The sequence below is a fragment of the Acomys russatus genome, chromosome 22 (assembly GCF_903995435.1).
Source record: "Acomys russatus chromosome 22, mAcoRus1.1, whole genome shotgun sequence".
NCBI lineage: Eukaryota > Metazoa > Chordata > Mammalia > Rodentia > Muridae > Acomys > Acomys russatus.
Genome location: NC_067158.1, coordinates 58,202,846 through 58,214,572, shown reverse-complemented (window position 1 = coordinate 58,214,572; position 11,727 = coordinate 58,202,846). Strand labels below are relative to the sequence as shown.

At 37.2% G+C, this 11,727-nt stretch overlaps 1 pseudogene; it reads right to left on the bottom strand.

The window, feature by feature from the left end:
- Positions 1 to 8,028: 8,028 nt before the first annotated feature.
- LOC127205765 (high mobility group protein B1-like) lies at positions 8,029 to 8,744 on the bottom strand (annotated as a pseudogene).
- Between the last annotated feature and the right edge of the window lie 2,983 nt (positions 8,745 to 11,727).

The following is an 11,727-nucleotide window of genomic DNA, read 5'->3' as shown; positions in this document are numbered from 1 at the left end:
AGCCAGCAGGAAGAGTTTTCTGGTTGGTTCAAGACTCTCGTCAAATCTCTATGTCCTGCAACTTAAATGTGTAGTGTATTCAAGAATATGGTCTTATCATATAGTTGTGTTTGATAGCCAGGATTAAAAGACATAGCCTATTGTTTTGAATTCCTATACGGCATCCCTGACCAATAATAGCTAGTACAGAGGTAACCTTTTCCTAGTGTTGAGATTTTCATTTAATGACTATTCTGTGGGCAACATTATTTGCTCATGCAGGGTGCATCAGTTGAAAATCATTCCTTTTTTAAAATTGTCCTTTAACTATCTTACATATGAGAAGTACATCTTCCATATTAGAATTATCCCCTTTCCTGTTATTTCACTTATTCCTCTCCTCTCATCACCAGTTACAACTATGGCTCCCAGTATTTTTCCACACCTATTATTCAATGTAACATGTAGTATATTATCTTTCATAGTATTTATTTGGTTGAAAGACCATAAGTTGTGTGTTTTTATATGCTTTAATTATTTCAATTTTAATTTTTACTGAGGCAGTATTATGTCAGGTTAAAGAAGGGAAAAGACACAAATGAACCATCGCAGCTTTTTGATCATGGCACTGCATCTGATTTTCCCTCAAAAATACCTCAAATATCACTTGAAACTAGTGTGATACATGTATTAATGACTTGGTTAATTACTCAGCTACAGTAAGCTGATCTGACCCAAATTCTAAGATTTAGAAAACAGTACCAGAGACATGTGCATTCCTAATATTTTAAGTTGGTCAAGTAACTCAAAACCTTGGAAATCTATGGAATATTTGCTGCAAATGCTCTATCTCAACAACTCAGAAAATGTTTCAATAATCTGTCGTGTAGCTTCTGTTATCATCTGTTCTTTTAAGGTTTGCTCTTCTAACATTTTCTATTATTATTACCTCTCATACCTGCGATCACTCTATGGATATATATATCATATGTCTAAACTAAAGATGCTTTTGATTCCTAGCAAATGAAAGAAGTGACCCTACATGAAAGGATTTTTATGTGTGATATTTTGATGAAAATAATAACATACTTGAGGATACACAGGAAAAAGGTTTATGGAAAAAAGAGAGTTCATTATGTAACATCCTTAAATGAATGTGCATTTTGGAGATGCAATATTTGTTATAAACCTCTGCCTGTCAAGTAATAGTTGCTTTGTTTTTCAGTCATTCCAACGCTGGCCGCTACGGGAGGCTTACTTTCAAACGCTGGCCGCTAGGGGAGGCTTACTTTCCAGGAGGCAGACTTTACCCAGCATTCGTCATGATTTACCTGTACTGCTTTGCAATCCGTTCAACATGGACGGCTGGAGTTTTTTGGGCATGGACCTATCCTGATTTTTATTGTTCTTGTAAATTTTACAAATGATAAAGCATGACCTCTCAAAGGAAATCATCACAAACATTCCCTGCCCCATAGATCATTGGCCAATTTACCTTCTCTGTAGCATCTGCATTGTACTATCATTTTTACTGAAAATAAACATACCATTATGTATCCACAAACCCAGGGATTTCAGTTTTCCTGTGGATTATTATATGTCAAAAGTATAGACTCTGGGTAATCATTGTAGATTATTTATTATAAGCTCCTGAGTAGTAAGGGAAACTATTTTCTACTAACATTTTTAGTACCGTTAACTGCCGGCAGAAACAAGACCTTGAAAAATAAACAGGGGACTGTCTCAACACATAACCTCGAGGCATAACAAAAATCAGTCGCTTTCTGTAGAGCATTTTCCAGTCATTGATCACATTTTGTATTAAAATAAATAAGGCCATTACTACTGCCACTTTTTTTTTTCCAGGAAGAATCCATCCTGTTAGAGATATAGTTTCATTTTCATTGTCCTTCACAATGAATTCATTCCCTTTGCTGTGAATCATGCATTTTATTTTGCTTATCAATTTTAAAGAAAAGTATTACTGTGACAGTACATTCCTAAAAAAGAAGAAGAAGAAGAAGAAGAAGAAGAAGAAGAAGAAGAAGAAGAAGAAGAAGAAGAAGAAGAAACAAACAATGAGTACAAACAGCAAAGTTACCCTTTGGGAAGAGAAAAACACAATTTAATTTCTCCTAACCCTTATTTTGAATGGGTGACTTTATATTTGAGGTTCAATTTTAGCTTTCAGTCAAGTATACCAGGAATTAGATAGATATCCCATTTTTTAACAAATCTCTGGGACGCTAAAAATATCAAATTACTCATTTTAAATCTTTGTTTCCACTATAGAACAAAGCATGGTTATGACATGTCATCTGTTTTAGACATGTGGAAGTTGTAAAGTAAGATTTCATGCTCACACACAAAAGGGAAAATGTGTGTCTGAGTCATAAAATGTAAGAGATAATGGTATTATAAGTTCAGATTAGTTACTAATCTGATTACTATTACTAATTATTGTCTAATCATGAAAACATGCCTTCTAATTGTCAAAATGAAAACCAGTGAACTGATTAGATACAGTTTGCCCATAATTTAATGATAATATTAAGTGACTAGATTGGCAAACACAGCTTATTGTATTCAAAACTCAGTTATATTTGCCTTAACATCTATTCTCAGTATGGATACATCCTAACAGAAGGCATATGCATTTTCTGCCCATATTAAATTTAGTTTCTGTTCCTTTTAAGATATTGCAAAAGATTTGATCCAGTGAAAATTTTTATCCTAAGTTCTTCAGCATAAAGTCTAGAATAATCATTTTCACAAAGCTATTTGTAGATAGCAGTGAAAATGTATCAGTTAAACCAATGAAATGCTGGGTTTAGATGCTAGAAATAAGCACATATACCAGAAAACATTAACATATATGTATGTGTTATTGTAATATATAGCATATAAGATATGATTTTATATAATAATGTATATATATATACATGCACACACACACACACACACACACACACACACACACACACACACAAACCATGTTTATCTCCAACTTTCTGCCTTGGATGTAAGAAAGTAGCCCCTGGCATTGAAAACCCTTGTCAGGACAATCCCTGACACCATTTGGCTTGCTTTGGGCAAACCTGTAACTGATTAAAAATTGGATTTTCTTCCATTTTCAGGTGAAGATCTTGTGAGTTGACATGTTGTACAAATGAAAGGCTTACCTCACCATGAAATGACTCATAGTAGTGTGGCTTTGAGCAACCACACAAAAATTTATGACTTACTTGAGTTAAATCAAGTATTTACTTTGTACCAGTGCAGTGGGAAGTGATGAAAGTGAAATTGCTGACCTGAAAAGAGTACGTTTTATGCAGCACATATTAAACTAAGTCTCGTTCTTCTTTTTTTAAACTTTTAAAGTTAAAATGGGTTTAATTTGACTTCGAGAGTGACCCACATCTCAGACTTAAGAACTTCAAATCCTTTCCAAATCAGTCATGACTGCCTGAATATTACATTTATGTGGTATATGACAACTTATTGGTACTCCTTTGCATGCTTATAAAACTATCACATATTGGTCATTTGAGAAGTATTCTCCATCTAATGTTATGTTTAAAAATTTTTTTAAATTACACACGTTAAAGTATCTCCAACACCACTCAGCATTTTTTCAATATGACAAAGAGACAGTGTAGTGTTACAAATGTCACTATATCTAATAGACGTGGATGAAACCCATCTATAAGAACTGGAAATGTGACCGTGTGTCTAATAATCTTAACAAATGATGTATAATTTATGAGGGAAGTCATTCTGTTTTAATAATTGTTTGAAAATGCATGGAGGAATAATTGGCACTATAAATATGACATCATCTAAATCAATGTAAATTATATTAAGAAATAAAATTGAAGCAACCGTGTTGTTGAAATGAGATGCAAGCACAGAATATACTAGATGCATCTGTATGATGCTCTTTACATTGGTGACTTTGAGAGTTTTGATGAGTTCTAATAAAACATTATCAGAGTCCCTTTTACATAGACCTTGATGTTTTGACTATAGTGATGTGATTTGATCAGGGACAGCCAAGAACGTAAGTGCTGTTCTTATCATGAAGCACATAATGAACACAGACCCACGTAACTACCACTGTTGAGGGTCACCTGCCCTTGGATTCTTTGACAACCTTATTTAGTCTACCCACTTCAGCATTGTTTTGGTTAGAAAAAAATTTATTCTGTACAGTTCCTACTTCAGAAACTAGTAATTTTGTATCATTTCTTTGAGAGTTATACAAGTCCCTTGGAATTCTTCTAAATGAGATAATTATTTTTTTCCCCTAAATTTATTTTTGTCAAATACTTAATTCATGATATTAATGGATATTTGTTTTATTTTAAGGGATCTAAAGCTACACTGTGAACATTGTCGAATATATTTTTTTGTCTCTTTCGTGAATAGGCCAGTCTGTGTCTAGCACATGATTTTTGTTTCTTCACATTTGCTTCTCTTCAATATTTACAAGACACTTGCCACAGTTTGGATGAGAAATGTCCCTCATACTCTGGAGTATGTAAATATTTGATCTCTATTTGATGGAGTTCCACTTGGGGATACTTAAGTGGTGTAGCCTTGATGAAATAAGTATATTACTGACCATGGCGTATGAGATTAAAAACTGCACCTTCTTCCAGTCTCCTTCTTACTTCCTGCTTCTGGTTCCAGATGTGAACTCACAGCATCCATTTCTGGCTGCTGCGCCTGCCACTGGGTGTGATGATTCCCTCCCATGACGAGCCGTTATCCTTCTGGATCTGCACAACAAGTTAAAGTCTTTCTTATATAAGTTGCCTTGGCCATGGTGTATTATCACAGCAAAGAAAAGTAATTAATGCAACACTCCTGACCCTCTGGGTGTCATTTCTGTCTCTCTTAGAATCAGCTAGTTTTTCAAGGCTCTAGCTTATGCAAAAGGGGAATTTTAGTTAATAAAAACTAGGAACTAGGTGGTTTCTCTGATCTTGCAATTACATTTCTAGAGTTTCTCAACTGTTAGAAAATGTAAGCATGCTCCTATATGCCAAAGTGGGTGTGAATACATGTGTGTGAATACATTGTGTATACATCTGTATTTTTTAAACATTTTTGTAGGTAGTAGTTTGTTTTGAAATTATTTTAAGAATGACTTAGACTCAGTCTCCAGCTACAAAATATTGTACTATGGATTACTCTGGTCATCCTCTCTAACGTCAGACTCTACCAATGAGAAGTGTGGTTTCTATTTTTCATACATTTACATGGTTAGTTCCAGTACACATGGTAGTATTGCAATGGTAAGCCTACTTACTATTGGTCAAATAGTGTATTACTTATATTTACATTTTTCTATGTTGGAGACAGCATATTTCAAAAGTTACTTAAGTTGAGAATTTGCTTATTTTATTTATTTTTTTATATATTTTTAGCTTTTATATCATTTTGTCACTATTTTTTACTATTCTGGGATACTATAAACTCTAATTTCATGTGATTTTTAATGAGTCTCTCTCTTTCACTCTACAAGTGTGTATGTGTGTGTGTGTGTGTGTGTGTGTAATGTGTGTTTTCTCATGCATGCATACGTGCACATGTACGTGTGTATTTGCATCTGAGTGCATGTGGGGTACAAAACAAAAATTGAGTTTGGAGTCTTTTCTCAAATCATCCTATACCTTAATTTTAATATACATTTTCTAGTATATGTGTGTGTGTATGCTTATTCACATGTGCTGCTGGTTGTGTGTTTGTCAGTGCCCATGCTTTTTGTCTGCACATGTATATGGGTAGGCTTTGAACTTTTTAAAACCTACTTTATTTAGGGTTCTTTAACGCTACACCTCCCTTCCAACCCACCTATCTTGGACAGAAGAGAATGGAGGTTAATAGGAACAAAAACATAGACTGTTTTGTATTCAGTTCCATGGAGAGAGTTCACTGGCATGGTTGGCATAATTCCAATAGGCCAATAAAGAGCAAACCAGCAATTCAGCGAAGGTGACTGTAACCACAGCCGCTGGAACACAGAATGGTTCCAGCTGAAGCCTGGAGCCTCGAAAGCTTCAATAGAGCCCTTTTCTCTAGGACCATCTTAGAGTGGAGTGATGAACAGCCAAGACCTGCCTCCCTTCCCAAAAAAAGCCCCATCTCTTGTTTTCACAGACACACAGACACACAGACACACACACACACACACACACACACACACACACACACACGTCTCCTTTCACAGTCTGTCCTAGGACAGGCAAAGACAGTGACCCCTCAAGAGGCAGTTCCTCTTCTAGTGGACAAACATCAGTTGTTCTCTCACAAGTATCTTTCCTGAAGAAAAACACCTCTCACCCTCACAAAAGTCTGTTTCCCATGGCACACTTGGGATAAAAACAAAAACAACTTTACATCCACTACATGTATGTGGCTAGAAACTGATGTCAATAGTTTCTTTTGTCTTTCCCATGTTCACTGAAGTGGAGTTTCACAACTGAGCCCATAGTACACCAACGCAACTAGCAAATCCAGACAGCTTCCTCCTGTACCCCATCTCTGTCTTGTGAATCTTGCATTACAGGCAAGCGGACATGTTATTCCAGAATTTTTTGGATACTGGGTATCTGAATTCTAGTTCTCATACCGGCAAGACTTTTACTCGGTGGGTCATCTACCCAGGCCCTATTCACCTTATATTTTTGGACAGAGGCTGTCAATGAAACTGGAGTTGACCATTTTGGTAGTGTGGCTGGTTAATGAGACCCCAAGTTGGAACCTACCTCTGCCTCTGAGCACTAGGGTTACAGGCATGGATATCACCCTCAGATTGTTGCATGAGCTGGGTATTAAACTCAAGTCCTCATGTTTGTGCAGTAAACATTTTATCTGCTCTTATATCTCTTTGGTCCCTGTACTCTTCTTGACTCTTTAAATGGTCATGAATTTAAGTTCAATATTTGTGTTGTTAAGTTTCATGGCCTTTGCCAAACTCAAATTGATGTATAGACAAAATTGTGATATCATGGAAATTGCTTATGCCACCTTTACCACAGCACATTAGGCTAGCAGGACAAATTTTTTTTTTAATTTCTCGACTACTTTTATTGTCTGTTTTTAAACATTTAACCTCTGGGTTTGCCACATTTTTACCTGTTAATTTAAATTATTTTTATTGTTTCATACATGTGTCTAATGCATCCTGGTTATTATTACTCCTCACACTCTCCTCTTCCCTTTTCACTCCTGTCATCTCCCGCTCCTCTCTCCAAGTCCATTTTTCTTTTCTTTTTGGTCTTCAATACATTCTTCCCACAGTTTCCCCTCCCCTCACGCCCAGATCTGTTCCTCCACTGTTTCCTTTCAGAAAGGAGCACCCTTACCAGGAATATTCACCAAACATGCATGACAAGATACAATAAGACTAATCACAACCTTCATATCAAAGCTGGAAGAGGAAATCCAGTGGGAATAAAAGGATCCCAAAAACAAATAAAAGAATCACACATTCCACTCTCACTGTCAGGAGTCCCACTTAAGAACCATCAAATATATAGCAGGACAAATTTTATGTCAAAGGTTTTGTGGCTGGATTAGTGTCTCAGACTCTCATCACGAAGTCTTACCTGGTTATAGGAAATAGGAGAAATTGTGGGAGTGGCTAAGCAATGACCGGTCCATTTTAAGACCCATGTCAGGAGAAGTAGCCCCCCTCCCACTTCTGACACTGCCTTGAGGACCAGAAAGTAGAAGGGCGATAGCAACAGACTTAGCAATGAACCAAATACAAGTGGCAAAAAAAAAAAAAAAAGTCAATGAAATGATATCTAACGGTATTCCGCTATACTCATAGGTTTGTGCTTAGCCCAGTTGTCTTGGTTTTTATGTACATCTGAGTTTTCAAAGTAGTTTAACTAAAAAAATGAACATTGCATTTATTTCTTTGGGTATCTAAATGGGTGTATTTGGGTGCTTATATATCATGCCATATACTGTGTTAACTATATAAAAAGAAAGGCACTGTACAGTTTAAAAACAAATCTTACATAGCTTTACATTTCAATATTTTAAAAGGGGTGAGTTGTGTACAGGGGGGCTAAATGCTTTATAGACAAGAAAATTAAATTGTGCTAGAACCAACTTATTCATGATCATCATTTTTTGCTCTTTTTTCTCCTCTTCCTCGTCCTCTTCATCCTCCTCCTCATCTTCCTCTTCCTTCTTTTTCTTGCTCTTTTCAGCCTTGGCCACCCCACCCTCCTTTTCACTGCATCGGGCTTTTTTTTTTAAGCTCTGTAGGCAGCAGGATCTTTTTTGTACTTCCCCTTCAGCTTGGCAGCCTTCTTCTTATAGGGCTGCTTGTCATCGGCAGCGCCGTTGTTCCTCATCTCTCCGGGTTAGTTTCTTTGCAACATCAGCAATGAATAAGCCAGGGGGTTCTACCTTGATTCTGACGGTACTCAGAACAGAACAAGAAGAAGGCCGAAGGAGGCCTCTTGGGTGCATTGAACTTCTTTTTGGTCTCCCCTTTGTGAGGGGAAATGTAGGTTTTCATTTCTCTTTTATAACAAGCCTTGTCAGCCTCTACCATGTCTTCAAATTCCCCATCTTCTTTAGCAAACATGGTCTTTCACCTCTGAGCACTTCTTGGAAAACTCTGAGAAGTTGACAGAAGCATCCGGGTTTTTCTGCTGCTGCTCCTCCCGACAAGTGTACACAACGAATGCATTTGAAGACATTTTGCCTCTTGACCCCTTAGGACTTCCTTTGCCCATGTTTATTTGATTTTCTTTTCTTTCTTTCTTTCTTTCTTTCTTTCTTTCTTTTTTTTTTTTTTACATTTTTTTATTAATTTATTCTTGTTACATCTTAATGGTTAGCCCATCCCTTGTATCCTCCCATTCTTCCCTCCCTCCCATTTTCCCCTTATTCCCCTCCCCTATGACTGTTCCTGAGGGGGATTACCTCCCCCTGTATATGCTCATAGGGTATCAAGTCTCTTCTTGGTAACCTGCTGTCCTTCCTCTGAGTGCCACCAGGTCTCCTCCTCCAGGGGACATGGTCAAATGTGAGGCACCAGAGTACGTGAGAAAGTCATATCACACTCTCCACTCAACTGTGGAGAATGTTCTGACCATCAACTCTGAGATTCCATCTTACACCCATCAGAATGGCTGAGATAAAAAATTCAAGTGACACCACATGCTGGTGGGGATGTGGGGAGAGAGGAACACTCCTTCATTGCTGGTGAGAATGCAAACTAGTACAGCCACTTTGGAAATCTATCTTGTGCTATCTCAGAAAACTGGGAATAGGGCTTCCTCAAGACCCAGCTATTCCACTCCTTGTTTATTTGATTTTTGCCCACGAGGTTCAGAGTGTTCGGTGCCTGTCCGGCTTGTGCTTTCCCGGCGCTGTCTCTATGGAGCTCAAAGGACTGTGATAGCTGTGAGAGCGTGAGTCAGACACAGCCTCCTCTGCTGTACCTTTTGTTTGTTTGGTTGGTTGGTTCTTACAATGAAAAATAAAGTCATTTTTGTTAAAGAATAAATATCTACCTTTTGAGTTCTTAGGAATTTGTGTCCTCTCCCTAAAAGTCACAGGTTGAATTTATAAAATTAGGTGAGATATTAGCAAGTATGGCTATTGGTAGCAATTGGGTTGTAAGGTTAAGTCCTCAAGGATGGAATTAATAACCTTTTAGGAATTCACTGTGGATTATAGCCTTCTTCCTGTCAAGTGAAAAATAAAGCAGATATGTCATGCCCTGGTGGAGAACTAGGTTTGTCTAGAACCCAACAATTAGAACTTATATTTCTGACATCTAATGTTCAGACATCAAAGGGTAATTTTATTTTGTTTTTTTCTCTCCAATCAGTGGTGTCAACTTGAGTTGGAATCTGAATAAATTAATAAAAAAAAAACAAATTAAAACCTAAATGAAGAATTTAAAAAATATGTTAAAGCAAATAGGCTCCTTTAATTTATCATTACATGGGAAGCATTGCATTTTAAAATTTACTTTAAACTTTCTCTTGTTATGCTTATATATATGCTATCAACCTGTTTCAGAAACTGTATGAAACTCGCAGGAATCTGGTGCCTTCATCCAATATTATCACTCATAGTTACATTAACAATATATGCTGTATTACTGAAACAAACAATTTTCCTAGTCAGGTGCAGTAGCTATACACTCCTGGGCATATACCCGAAAGATGCTCCACCATACAACAAGGACATTTGCTCAACTATATTCACAGCAGCTATATTTGTAACAGCCAGAACCAGGAAACAACCTACATGTCCTCAACCAAAGAATAGATAAGGAAACTGTTACATTTATACAATGGGTTACTACTACTCAGCTATTAAAAACAGCAAAAATTGAAATATGCAGGCAAGTGGATGGAACTAGAACAAGATCATCCTGAGTGAGGTTACCCAGACCCAGCAAAACAAGCATAGTATATACTCACTTATAAGTGGATATTAGCCACATAATACAAGATACATAACACTACAATGCAAAAATCTACAGAAGCCAAATAACAAAAAGAATGCTTTTAGTTCTTATTGAGGAGGACAAATAGAATAGACATCTGAAGCAGTTGAGAAGGAACAGGAAGGGAGCCTACCATGGGAGATACTCTAAAAGACTCCACCCAACAGGGGAATGAAGCAGATGCGAGACTCACAGCCAAACTTTGGGGTAGAGCACAGGGAGTTTTACTGGTGAGTTGGGGGGTAGAAGGGCCTGGAGGGGACAGGAGCTCCACAGGGAGACCAATGGAGCAAACAAATCTGGGTGAATGGGGGAAGGTGCAGAGACTGATGCACCAACCGAGGACCATGCATGGTGAGGACCTAGACCCTCTGCTCAGATGTAGTACCTAGGCAACACAGTCTCCTTGTGGGTCCCATAATATGGAGAGTAGGGACTGCTTCTGACATGGACTCTGCTGTCCACTTGTGGATCACTTCCCCCTGGGTAGCAGCCAGGCCACAGAGGAAGAGCTTACAGGCAATCCAGATGAGAGTTGATAGGTTGGGGACAGATGTTATGAGAGAACTCCCCCTTTCTGAGGACTGAGGGTGGGGAGGGTGATGAAGGCTACAAGTGGAATGCAAAATGAAGAAATATAAAACTAAATTAAAAATAAAACATGAAATTAAAAGAATATTTTAAATATTTGTCAAGGGCAGTTAATGTTTCAGTCTTTTGCTTTTTTAAAAGATATTATATTGGTTATTCTAAATTGCAAGACACTGATAGGTAGAAAAACTGTAACAAGCATGAATTTCTGGCAATTTAGAACAGGAATTGTTATCATCCTCATATGTATTCAAGCAGGAGTTGTGTAACTTGATACAAACTTCATCACACAATACATATACACGACTTTTGTGTTGTTGTCATGTGAGCCTCTTAGAGTATTCACCAGAATGGCATCAGCTATCACCAGTAGCATGGGAACTGAACACTAGGAAAACTTATGGGATAATAAGATAACTATGTAAGTAAAAATACTATGGTTGCATTTTGGTACATCAGTAATTTTATTCCAAAACCAGAGGACAATGACACATGAAACTGAACAGGAAATATTCGTGGAACAAGAATGGGGAAAGTAGATAAGAAGAGGGCATAAGGTAAAAGGGAAGAATGGGATCAAAATAGAATACACACATACATAAGATTATCATCTTGAGACCCTGTTTACCACCACTATTCAGCTACGAAAATATCTTAATGAT